The sequence below is a fragment of the Erigeron canadensis genome, chromosome 8 (genome assembly GCF_010389155.1).
Source record: "Erigeron canadensis isolate Cc75 chromosome 8, C_canadensis_v1, whole genome shotgun sequence".
In the NCBI taxonomy this organism is placed as follows: Eukaryota; Viridiplantae; Streptophyta; class Magnoliopsida; order Asterales; family Asteraceae; genus Erigeron; species Erigeron canadensis.
The window spans coordinates 24,711,651-24,725,860 of NC_057768.1; the positions used below are offsets into that span (position 1 = coordinate 24,711,651).

The 14,210-nt window shown below is 30.7% G+C and overlaps 1 pseudogene; it reads left to right on the forward strand.

Annotated features, from left to right (window-relative positions):
* The first annotated feature begins 11,097 nt into the window (after positions 1-11,097).
* Positions 11,098-13,388, forward strand: LOC122610476 (annotated as a pseudogene).
* Positions 13,389-14,210: the final 822 nt, after the last annotated feature.

A 14,210-nucleotide genomic window follows, 5' to 3' on the forward strand; every position in this document is an offset into this window, starting at 1 on the left:
ATTTAATATTATTGTTATTAGTAACTGTAATCGAACTATAAATAGGATAATCATTATTGTTATTATTATTATTATTATTATAAATTGGAATCAAACTATATTTAGGATACAAATTCTTCATATATAAACAGAACCCTATAAATAAAATTATAACACATGAAATCATTGAAAACTCTTGAACCAACTGTTACTTTTATTGTTCTTAACAACCATGACTAACGAAAATAAAAATACTTTTTTTTGCAAGATATCAATGAAAACTCGGCCAATTATGTAATCAAATTTAAGATATTGTTTATCTGGAAGAGTTTGTATTAAGGAAACCCTGCTATATCATCCATCCTTGATATGATTTAGCATTTATTTACATTTAAATATCTAAAAAAAAAAAAAATTAAGTATATTTTTACATTTTAAGGTGCAAGTATTATTTTTTCTTCCATATACTAATTCTTATATTGATAATGTTATAGTACCCGTGTATTTGATACAGGCCTAAAACTTAGTATTATCTATATCTAAAACTAAGAAATAATATAAATATGCATGACAACTTTTTTTAGAAGTATAATTGTCAAACGGTTACTAACATTTTTTTCCAATTAAGTACTTGACAACCTTCAAATGCCTTATATTTTATTTACTATTTTAAAAATTTTCACTTCAAGTATCAATAAAATCTAATTGAAAAATTAACCTATAATACTTTTAGTGAAATTAATTTACAATATATACCCTTAAATTCTAAAATCTTGTAACTACATTATATTTTTTACGTCAATAACTTACACTACGTGTCGCAACCACCGTCTCCATCACTACAGTGTCGCATCACGTGGGTATATAACTAATATTATATCTGTTAATAACATATATATTGGTACCAGCATTAACATCATCTATCACTATACTAAATCTAGGCTTCTTAACCTCTTTTGATAGAGCTTGTCTTTCTATTCAACTTACTTCCAAAATTCCTCCTTTTATTTCAACTATAAACTCTTCAAATTTAGTTTAGACATTTCATGAAACATTTTGAAGGTAATATCCAATAAATTATTACCACTGCTACTTCAGTTTTGACATTTCATGAAACATTTTGAAGGTAATATCCAATAAATTATTACCACTGCTACTTCAGTTTTTGATTATGCCTTATGTGAATCGAAAAGATGAGAGATGGAACGAGCACTATTTTAATATGATTATCAAAATACCATAATACCCCTCTTTTAGTTTATTATAATTTTAATTATGACCATAGATTGTAAATAGATCTAGACTCGTGTCAAATATATGGGTTTTACAACATTATCAATATAAAAATTTATATATGGAATAAAAAAAATACTTAAACATTAAACATAAAATATACTTAAAAAAGAATTAAGATCCTCAAATGTAAATACTGAATGTATTTATTTGTTGGGTTCAAAAAAGTAGCCATTTAAAAAGAAATTGAGATATTTAAGTCATTATCGTAGTTTTCAATTCAAAAAAGAATTTGTAAAAAATTTATTTTCGTTAAGTTGTTGAAAACAACAAAAGTAGAGTTGGTTCGTGGGATTTTGGATTATTTCGTGTTTTGTGATTTTATTTGTAAGATATAGTTATATAAGAAGAATTTGTATCCTAAATATAATTTGATTCTATTTACAATAACAACAATGATTATCTTAATTATAGTTTGATTACAATTACTAATAACAACGATATTAATTACAATTAATAATATAAAATGAATATTGATATAAATATTCCAAATGTTGTAACCTCTCTAACTTTTAGCTATATTTTATTATTAGATAGACATTATGCAATAAAGTAATAATTATTTTTTAATTGGGTTAAAGTGTAAATTGGTGATGAAAAATCAAAAAGTGTAAATTAATTTAGACATGTATTGATTTAATTAATTTTGAGTAATTGAGAGTTGTGGTTGGTCAATTGAGATTAGGTCAGTTGCCTTTTAGTAGAGGTGTAAGAAGCGGTTAACCGATTTCGGTTATTAATTTTAATAATCGGTTTCGGTTATTTTTTGAAACAGTAATAATCGATTACGGTTAACTTGTACCGGTTAATAACCGGTTTTCTAGGTTTTAAAACTGGTACCTATCTAACTGATTTCGATTAATAATAACCGGTTAACCTATTCGGTTTTTTTAACCGCCTATTATAATATTGAGAAAGTGGTGAACAATGTGAAAAAACAATCGTTTCCGACAAGCCTAAGCGACAAACCCATATTCCGAAAAAACTTATATTCCAAATAAACATCATTTTCTAAGCACAACAAATTTCATCATCCCAAATCTCAAAAACAACCAAAATTGATGTTGGATCGGATGAAATAAGCATTAATCTATATATAGTATAGATATATTGAAAGCAAATGAAATAATCTGATGGTGCAATCTTTCTGATTATATATAAGTGTATGTATATAGTATGATTGATATTGATATATATATATATATATATATATATATTTAATTAATAATATGTATATAATATGTGATTAACCGGTTAACCGGTTATTATTTGGAATAATTAACCGGTTATAGGTTAACCGATTAATAATCGGTTTTGGTTTTGAAAAGAGTAATCGGTTAGTAACCTACGGTTTCTGGTAACCTATAATCGGTTTTTACTATTCCGGTTATTAACCGATTTCGGTTACCGGTTACAAATCGATTCGGTTCGGTTAATCGGTTTTTTCTTGTACCTCTACCTTTTAGTATATATTAAGATAAGACTAAGATAAGATTTAAATTAAGATTAAGATTGATTGAAAGGTCCATTACAAGTGCAACCCTCTTAAATAGAATATTTTGAGTTCAAAACCCTTTTCCTAGGGTTCAATAAAGATAATGTTCAGAATCCCGTCATTTAATTATGAGAAATACATTATACATATCTATATCTATATTATCTTATAAAGCATTTTGTCTTTTTTACAAATTTCAATTCATGATTTGAAGTACCTAACATACCTCTCTTTTTTATTCACTAATTTAAACATCCTTAACTAATATACCTATAATACCCTTTAATCCCAACCAATCATTTTCTTCTCTCTCCTCATATCTCAATCACTCATATTTTTCTTCTCTCCTCCATAAATCATTTTATTCATCTAATTCATTCAAACTCTTTTATCTCAAAATTCGTATATCGATAAATTATAAAAATTGTATGGGTGTTCTTAAAATTTCATGCTCTTTCATTAGAGATGTCGTTCGATATACTTTCGATGAATTTTTAAATGCGAGAGCGGAGCCCGTACGGATAAAGCATTTGGCTATCACACTCTATCACTTATCACCTTTTATGACCTATCATCCCTACCATCTCACCAACGCAATGCGCGAACATTTTCCCTCGTGTAAATATAAACAAATATACTCGTTTTAAATCAGTTTATCTGTCTAATATATTTCATCTTCATCATTATTTACATGTAGAAAGAACTTTTATTTCATAACAAATTTATTAGCTTTCATATATCACTCAATTTCAGGGTAAATTATCTTGAAAAATCCCGTCTTAAGTTGTGATAGCAATTTTTTCTCGAACTAAGTCGTTGAATATTTTGCAGTAAACTCCTTCGGATTTAGCCCAACTGGACATTTAATGCCCCTTATGTCTTTCAACCAAATGTTGGCAACGGGTTCAAAACCTTTGAAAGACATATTGGAAGTCTTTGCCAATGAGGTGGAGCATGGGGGTTTTCTCTAGCATTAGCTAGTTTCCTCCATAACGGTAGTGGGACTTCCACAGCCAGTCATGCCCTCGGTTTGACTGTGCTGGTGACGTGGTCAATCTCTACCGGACGATGAAGAGGCATGCCGCTGAGTCCAATCACCACTGCTGTTCAAATATATATATATATATATATATATATATATATATATATATATATATTGCAGTAAAACTATATCTTAAAAAGTTAAAAAGGACCTAAAAAGGATAATCATTTTCTTCCTTATATATTTTGTCTTGTACTTTATCCACCCCTAATCCCCAATTATATATATACTAAAAACGTATGTAAATGTAGAAGTACTTTATGCGTGAAATGTACAAGTATTTAAAACACATACTAATTTTAACCAAATTTCGTTTTAACCCCTAAATTTTAACGAAATTTCATTTTAACCATTAAAATTTCTATAATATACTAAAAACTTATGCAAATGTACAAGTACTTTATGCGTAAAATGTACAAGCATTTAAAGCACATACTAATTTTAACCCCTTAAATTTTAACCAAATTTCGTTTTAACCCTTAAATTTTTCTATTTTTTTAACTTTTATCACACATCAAAGTTTTCGCTTTCATTTTTGTGACACTAAACTTTTAGGTTCTCATGTTTTTATTAAACAACTTTCACACAGTTACGAGTTTACTTTTAAACATTTGGTCTTTGATTATTTTCATTTAAGTACTTTATGCGTGGAATGTACAAGCTTTAACGTTATGCGTAGAATGTACAAGTTCTTATAGCACATAATAATTTTTACCATTTTTCATTTTAACCTCCTAAACTTTCTATCTTTTTAGTTTTTGCCTCATATTAAAGTTTTCGTTTTTATTTTCTTGACATTAAATTTTTGGGTTCTCATGTTTTCATCAACTAACTTTCACTATTTGGTTTTGACTATTTTTATTCGTCTTTTTATATACATAACGTATTTTAATTTGCCCCACATCAAAGTTTCTGTTTTTTCTTTTCTTGACACTGATTTTTTGGGTTCTCATGTTTTCATCAAATAACTTTCACATAATTACGATTTTACTTTTTAAACATTTAGTTTGACTATTTTCATCCATTTTTCTTATATATAACGTTTATAAATTTTCCCCACATCAAAGTTTTCATTTTTAACTTTTGCCCCACATTAAAGTTTTCGATTTTATTTTCTTGACACTAAATTTTTGGGTTCTCATGTTTTCATCAAATAACTTTCACCTGATTACGATTTTACTTTTAAATATTTGGTTTTGACTATTTTTATTCTCTTTTTATATACATAGAGTTTTACATTTGCCCCACATCAAAGTTTTCGTTTTTATTTTCTTGCCACTGAATTTTTGAGTTCTCATGTTTTCATTAAATAACTTTCACATGGTTACAATTTTTCTTTTTTCGTATAAATGTGTATCCCGCGACAACGTACGGGTATTATAACTAGTTTCTTGACTTTCTTCCTAAATTCATTTATATACGATTACAAAAAATAATAATAATCAATTATAATTGTTGAATAACTTTTCATTATTATAAGGGTAATGATATTGAAAGCTGATGACAACTAATCAAATATTATATTTCCCATTTTCACCTCTTAAGCTAACAAATCATCATCATCAGGTATTCAGGTCAATCACAACCCTCTCTTCTCTGTTTTTATATATATATTTTTTGCAGCTTAATTCTTATCCTGAACTACCCGGATTAAATACAATTTATATATATATATATATATATATATAGGAAAGTTATTTTTAGTACAAGGGTTTGAAAAAATACAAAAAGTACAACGTATTTCCTTCTTCTTCTTCCTTCTTCCTTCTATATCCGAACACCACCACCACCACCACCATGATCATCTCCGACCACCACCATGATCCTCCGGCGACGGCGACCATCTCTGGCGAGAGTTACACATGTGTAAGTACAACTTTTTTTTAGCATTTTAGGGTTTAAAATTTCTAGGTTTTTTCCTTCGCGAGACAATCACCACCAACCACCATCATCTCCGACTACCCAGCGACGGCGCCGGCGCCGGCAGCAAGGGCGGAGCCCGTACCGTAGCACACCGCCACCATCTCTTGGATCGCCGCCCATCAAATCCATACGACTCCCATATGCGTCCCTTGACGGTTAAGTTTAGAACGGATGAGAGCCTCTGGCCCGTACCGTATCCACCCGAAAACGAACCTAATTCTCGCCGGAAAGTTAACTAACACATGTGTAAGTTGTAGTTACACATGTGTAACTCTCGCCGGAGATGGTCGCTATCGCCGGAGGATCATGGTGGTGATCGGAAATGGAAGGAAGAAGGAAGAAGAAGTGTGTAAGTTAAGTTACACATGTGTAACATGTACTATAAAAAGTACATGTATTATAAATAACCCACCCATATATATATATATATATATAGTGTTAGGTTATTACGAGAACTAATTTTTTGTCGAGAACTGCGATAACTATTTAGAACCATTGATGATGTTGATCAATGGCTATAAATAGGCAATATTTTAACTAATTATTATATGATTAATGATTAATTTAATAATTAAAGAGGGGCAAAAGGGGAATTAAGATTTAAACAAGGAGACAAAAACGCATATATTTATGGAGTTATGAATCCTTTGACTTTTTAAGGATTCAATATAATTATATTTACTTATTATGATTACGATATAAATTAAACCCATACAATTTATTTAAAAGAGAAATTATCACAAATCGTCCCTGTGGTTTGCTCGATTCGCATTTTCATCCCTGTACTTTTTTTTTATCACTAAGTGTCCCTGAGCTTTTCCAATTCATTGCCAGACGTCCCTACTACAAACGTCCGTCCCTTTTTAGCCGTTATGCCCCTCACGTGCTTGCCACGTGAGGGTAAAATCGTCCACCTACACTAAAAACAAATCACATGGACTATTTCTTGATAGGTTACATTCTTTATAAAAATTAAATACATTCTTTATAAATAAATGATTTCTATTTTCTTCCCTACATTACTTTTTAAATTCACATAACCCTATCCCATTCAATCTAAATATCTATTTCTATCCATACTACCATACTACTATTCTAAAGCTTTAATCACCATCAATATCGCCGTTTTTGTTTTTATGTTCTTTTTCTCAACACATAGATTTGTGTTTTTGTATTGCTTATTTTTCTTCATCTGTTGATTAGAGCTTTAATCATCATCGTCATCTTGTTTTTCTTCTTCTTTTATTTTGGATCTGAGATGTATATATATACGGTGAAGATGATGAAGTGCGGTGGTGGATCTCAGTTTCCGGCGACTTTTCCGGTGGTGCAAGATACCCGACCCGATTCATAACCCATTCCCATATACCTTATTAAACAACCCCTTTATTCCTTTACATGGGAATATGTTTTACTCGTCGGGAAAATACGGTAACCAGGATAGATACATACGTCGGCAGATTGACTTGCCGGGTTTTGGCTCGATATAGCATGGTGTGTTAGTTTAATTTTCACTTGTGGGTCGTTTATGGGTCCGTTTTTTTCTTTCAAAACAAAACGAGTCAGTTGTATACTCGTATAAATTAGTATTTGAGTTTATATAATTGGAAACGTTAGGTAATTGATCGAATTATGGATCATACTTTTTATCCTTAGGTAGGTTTAGTGTTTTATTTCTTTTATAGTTCTCACGTAATGGTGCATACAATATACCTGCTTGAGCCTCATATAATCAATTATTACACCACTGTAAAGTGTAACTTGTGTTTCCAAATATGTATGTGTATTCATTTAATCATTTATTCATTAGTGATGAATCGCTTTATAAGAAATATATGTATATCTGTATGATATAACTGGTGGATTTGTTATCGTATTTGGAAGAAAAGAAAGAATGGTGATGGTGATGGTGGTGGTTGAAAAAAGGGAGAAGAAAGAGGAGGAAGAAGGGTATTTTATATCATTATCACAAATAGTCCCTGTGGTTTGTTTTTAATGTAGGTGGACAATTTTACCCTCACGTGGCAAGCACGTGAGGGACTTAACGGCTAAAAAGGGACGGACGTTTGTAGTAGGGATGTTTGGCAATGAATTGGAAAAGCCTAGGGACACTTAGTGATAAAAAAAAAGTACAGGGACGAAAATGCGAATCGAGCAAACCACAGGGACGATTTGTGATAATTTCTCTATTTAAAATTAAACCCATACATTCATCAGCCAACTACTAGTCTTTTTAAATTAAACCTATACAATTTATTTAAAATTAGCGAATGACGTTTTTATCACCCATAACCATTTCATACATTAACTTTTGCTATTCTGCGAACACATGTATTTTTATAACAATTATATATGAATTGCGTACACACGTAAATATATATTTTATCACATGAAATTGTATATGCATAAGTGTAAATAGATACAAAGACAAAATAGACTTAAACTCGTGAAATCTTAATCTTTTTAGGGTCTACATATTTGTATGCATAGGTGTACACAAATATACATATTTGTATGCATGGATGGACACAAGTGTACATACGTCTACATATTTGCATGCATAGGTGTACACATGTATACATATTTGTATGCATAGGTGTACACAGGTGCATATATTTTATGCATGGGTGTACACAAGTGCACATCTTTTTATGCATATGTATGCAAATTAATATGTGTAGGCGCTTTGTTTACATGTGAATCATCAACGCTCAAAATATAAAAGATTAAACACAACATGGGATGATCGTAAAGATACATGCTCATTAACTAATAAATGAAATAAATGGCGAAATAATTAATTTTGAAAAGACCAACAAAGTAAGCAAATACTATTGAAAATTGAAGAATATGATTCCGAGTATATGTTAATATGGATTTAAGATTAAACATGATTTTCTCCATTATTTCTTAATTAAATACAAAAGTAGATAATGACTAAGGATGACCATGATGTTCGTTATTTTAAAAAAATGATAACCGCTTGTTTTAGTCTATTACATTATGAGAGAAATATGGATTTAATTTAATAAATTTATTAATCAAAAAGCATAAAATATAAAACTACAATAATACCCTTGATGATAAATGGTTCTCGCAGTTCTCGACAAAAATGTAGTTCTCATAATATCTTTTTACTATATATATATATTATATATCTATATATACACTAGATTTTAGACCTTTGTCCGACACTGGACATGGGGTTTATGATATTATCAATATTAGATCTTAATACATTTAATTCATAAAAGCTTATAATTTTGAAAAAAAATTGGTTCTAAGTGTTATACTTTGCAAGTTGTAGTACAATAATCATAGGTTCGTCACTGTCATTATTAGCTGAGCCATATTGATAAAATTGTTTGTAGTAGTCATTCCACCAGGCATGTGCTACAATAATTTCTCTATTATATAATTTTTTGAAACCAAATGTACTCATAATGTCATATTATTATCAAATAAATTAAGAATTACTCGTAAAATATAAACATACTTGTGATTTTATATTTGACATTCAAGTATATGTATTTGATCATGATGTGACCCATAACATGAATATGTTTATTTTCAATCAATGTCTTATGATAATTAGATAACAATTAAGATTGTTTTCATATTCTTTTATAACAATTAGAACTCTTTATTTTAGTGACAATTGTTGTAAGTCCCAACTCAATAGATGGTACTCTACTGGAGACACCTCTTTGTCGATAGTGAAGTTTCTTTGCAATACGTTCACTGAATCTGGACGAGACCAGTTACAGTGAGCAGTATACCAGGTTAATCTGGAAGGTTTACTTATTAAGGTGACAAGTGTAAATAAGTAAATACAATGCAATAAGTAAATAACTTGTAAAGTAAAGGTGAGAATGTATTTTTCACGTGTATTTTATTTATTTCCAAAATGTAAAATGAGATCTTATTACATATTAGCACACTTTGGAACCAGACAACACATGCATGTTGACAATATATTTTTTCATATGTTATAGCAACAAATGTAATAAATAAGTATATAAAACTCTGGATATATGCATGCACAGAGAAGATTGGCCCAAAATGGCAATAAGCCATAAAATTCGCTCAAAAGCGAAGTATCTTTCGGACCTAAAGGCCGCACACCCATAGACATCGAACCAATAGGTTATAAATGGGTGATCGAAATAAAAAGATTGAGATTATATAAGGCACGATTAGTTGCATAAAGTTTCTCTCAAATCCCGGGTAATGAGGAAACATATTCTCCCGTAATATATGCAACAATAAATAGATTTTAATCGGCCTTACAATATCCGAAGGACTTCATATGAAACTACTTGATGTCATTACTACATATTTATACGGGAATGTAGAAAATGACAATTATATAACATGTGTTGGAAGTGCATAGATTCATACTTTGATCCAGTTCGAACCTGTCTTCTAAACTGACAGTAGTATGACTGTTTTGAGCGTGAGTTGAAACATGAAAGAGGTGCATGTGATCAATATAAAGCTTTTATATTATTATGGGACACAAGACTTAGGTCTACTCTATCAAAATAACAAGTCCCAAGTAATCTAATATAACACATATTCGATAAGTGTTTGATGATAAATCACATATTCGATACATGCGAAATTGAATCAATCAAGAAGACCCCGAAGACCATTTATGAAGACAACGTTGCTGGTAGCACGAATCATATTAGAGAAAGCTACATCAAAGGAGAAAGAACAAAATCTAGCAAGCTACATCAAATGAGGGACAAATATACAACTTATCAAGTCAAGTGAGAACCTGACTGGCTATTAACAAAGTCAATAGCTACAAGCAGTTTCAAGCAGTTGTCACACATGATCGGGCTTCGAAGATTCGAAGACCTTTGCTGAATTGAGGGGGAGCATTATACACGTTGCACTTTTTTTCCCTTAACTAAGTTTTATCCCACTAGGTTTCCTTAGTAAGGTTTTTAATGAGGCAACAAAACAACTAGTGTATAATATGTGCTAATATATATTTGAAGGGAGTGTTATCTACAAATATATATTATGCAATTACCATTATACCCTTAGCTTATTCTATAAGTTTTGTATGCACTGTATAAAGGGTGAAACCCTATTGTATAGAAACACAGATTATACAATACTCAATTATTCTCTCTATCTTTTTCCTTTTATCATCTTCTATTATTATTATTGTTATTGTTGATTGTTGTTATCATTGTTGGATCACTCGATTCCTATCATTAATATATGCATAATGCTTTGTGTTTGGTAAATTACCCCGACTAGTTATCTCTGACCTACCACTGAAAGAAAAAAAAGTGTACATTGTAGTACTACGTATTAGGCATTTTAAAAGAAACCACCAAAAGAGACGATGTCGATTGCATGGTTGTTAAAATGAAATAATTTAATTTAATACCAGACATAATGAAAATTTAAAAGGCCCCTTTGTGCCAGATAGATCTTACCTTAGCTTGCTGTTATAAAGCCTTTTTTTTTTTTTTTGTCGTAAATCTAAAGTCAATTATTGCAGGAAAATTGCTAAAAAGTCAAGCAAGACTGAACATCACTTATGGACTAAGAGAGATTCTGCTGGATCTGGCCAAAAGGCACTTAATCTAGGTCAAATCGTAAGTGCACCCCTTAATTTCCTCGAAACAAATTAGGGGTTTCTTTAGTTGGATTAAAATGATATTAGAATGATTTTTAATCATTTATAACTAATATTTCCTTTTTCTTTTCAACTTATCTATTAAATTTTCAAAGTCAAAATATAAATATTTTTATCTATGTTATATAATATTTGATGAAAGTTATATGAATTGATTGTGTTTTAAATGTGTTTTTTATTGGTATAACTTTCATAAACGGTTAATATAACACAAATAAAAATATTTATGGTCAAAGTGAGTTAAATTTGACATTGAAATTTTAAAAGTGGACAAGTTTAGTGGAACAAGAGAGTATTATCAAATACAAATTTTACTTTGCTTGAAATTGCTAACTTGCAGGTTTGTGGATTGCCAAATGAGAAAGAGGTTGTGTATGGAGAATTAGATAAGTGGACTGCATGGGAGTCGGAATTTCCAGTCATAGCGGTAGCCATGGCTCTTGATATCCTAAAGCAGCGGAAACAAATCAAACAATGGAAACGAGTGATTCAAGTATGAAAAAATATTCAACTGTAGTGCAAAATATATTTTTTAATTATCTTATTTATAACACTTCTATTGTATGTATTCAACTTTCAAGTATTGCTATTGTATGTATCCGGTGGTACATTTGTTGAAGTGACATCTGTATAAGTTTTCACCCAAAAAAAGCACCATCAGCTACATACAACTAGTCAACTACAGCATTTCATAATAAATTTTGGGCTCGATTTCATTACAAATTTACAATACTTAGATTGAATGCTACTGAGCCCCTTATAGAGCACATTATTGTCAGCCACATATTATACGTGAATGAATTATAATAATCAATGAATAATATGGTGCCGTGGCCATGTAGTTAACTATCTATCGATGTTACACAGGTGGCCAAATGGATGTTTGGTAAAGGCTAAGGGATGACAATGGGATCATTTGACACTCTCTTACTTGCATTTGATATGGACCAAAGGGTAGATGAAGCACAATCATTTTGGAACATGATTTTGCATACGCATGAAAGATCCATTTCAAGAAGCTTGTTTTCAAGGATGATATCCATTTATGCTCATCATAACATGCCTGAAAATATTATAGAGGTACCTTCAGAATTATCTTTCTTGCAACTATAGCTACTTTGATCCATTTACTTAAGAATGGGTCAGTATGGATTGGGTATTTATCTCATGAGGGTCAAATTAAAGAATTTAGCTAGAAACAGAACTTGTCAAATGGGATGAAAGCTGCCCAAAGTCTACTTATAGTGGATACGATCTCCAAATTATTTTCTTTGATTAATTTCAGATTATTATGATTCTTTGAAAGACATGGAACGAAAAGTGTTCTTGGGTGTTTCAATCCAACTCGTCTCTACTTTGAACTGTAGTAAAGATGATTGGTTTTAACCTGAACTCATTAGACCATCCATCTTGCCATCTATTTTTTTATAAAAGTATTCTGTGTAGATGATAGTAAACTATAACGACCTTTTAAATAATCAGGTTTTTGCAGACATGGAGGAACTGGGAGTAAAACCAGATGAGGACACTGCACGGAAAGTTGCTCGTGCTTTTGAAAAAGTCGGTGAAAAGGAGAAACAAAAGCTAGTCCTTAAGAAATATTTTAGTGAATGGAAAACATCCATTTTAAGGGAGAACGTGTAAGGGTTAAAAGATTTGCATGGAGTGAATGGAACATTTGTACAAAATTAGCTTGGGTTCTGGACTATGTTGACCAATTACACAAACCGACTTTGCACCCAGCTTGCACTAAACTGATTACTTATCACTTTGAAGGGAAATGGGCCGGTCCTTAATGAGAAGTTGAAACTTTACCCCAAGGTAACTCTGACACCATCAAACTCATATTAGTGCTTTCTACCTCGGTTTTACATCACTTGGCCGGTTCTTGTGAGAGACCAACAAAACTGCAACTTTACATGTGCTGTACATTGAAAATTGAAATAGTGCTATAACCATAAGTCTTGAATCTGCAATATCTTTTATAGGTGACTCCCACCTCACTATATATAGACTTCATACATTGTATTGCTCTGTATATATCTCATATCACTCGTGTTGGGTTATATAACAATTTATCAAATCAAATCACAAAGCACGCAGCGGAAGATAAATCTATGTAGTTAATTAATTAACCAAGAAAGAAAACGTGTACCTTAAATTGAAGAGAATAAAGCAAGAAACTTTATAATAAGGTTTAAAATAAAACCTCTCTACGATCGCACACACAACGTTATAATGTATGTATGCTAGTACCTTGATCACGAACTCACAAACCCGTTGTGTATCTCCCTTAATTCGAAACCCCAACACTTCAATCACCAAAACTCCTTGGTATTTGTTGAATACAAGTTGGAAACAAATAAATTTGTTTCTGCCGAACTAAAGATTCCAAACCAATCACAATTAAAGTTAGCAATTGATTATTTAGTTCCATGTGAGAATTCGAAAGACACAAACCGAATACCCTTAAAGGGTTCGGTCGAATGGAAAAGGAAGGGTTCGGTCGAATGGAAAAGGGAAAAGAGAAAGAGAAGGTTTTCTTAGGTTAAGGTATATCAAACCCTTACATTATAATCCTTAATATATAGGGATATATTTAGGGTTTAATAACTTGGTGACCAAGTTTAATCAAAGCCCTAAAAGGCTTCTCAAAACCGCCCCCCTTTAGGGAATTAGGGTCCAACACTAATTTTCTAATTTCACATTTAATCCTCCTTCTAATTAATTTAAATACAATTAATCCTTTAACTTATTTAAATTAATTATTTCGTGATCAAACTAATTAATAAATTACATTTAATATATTAATTAAT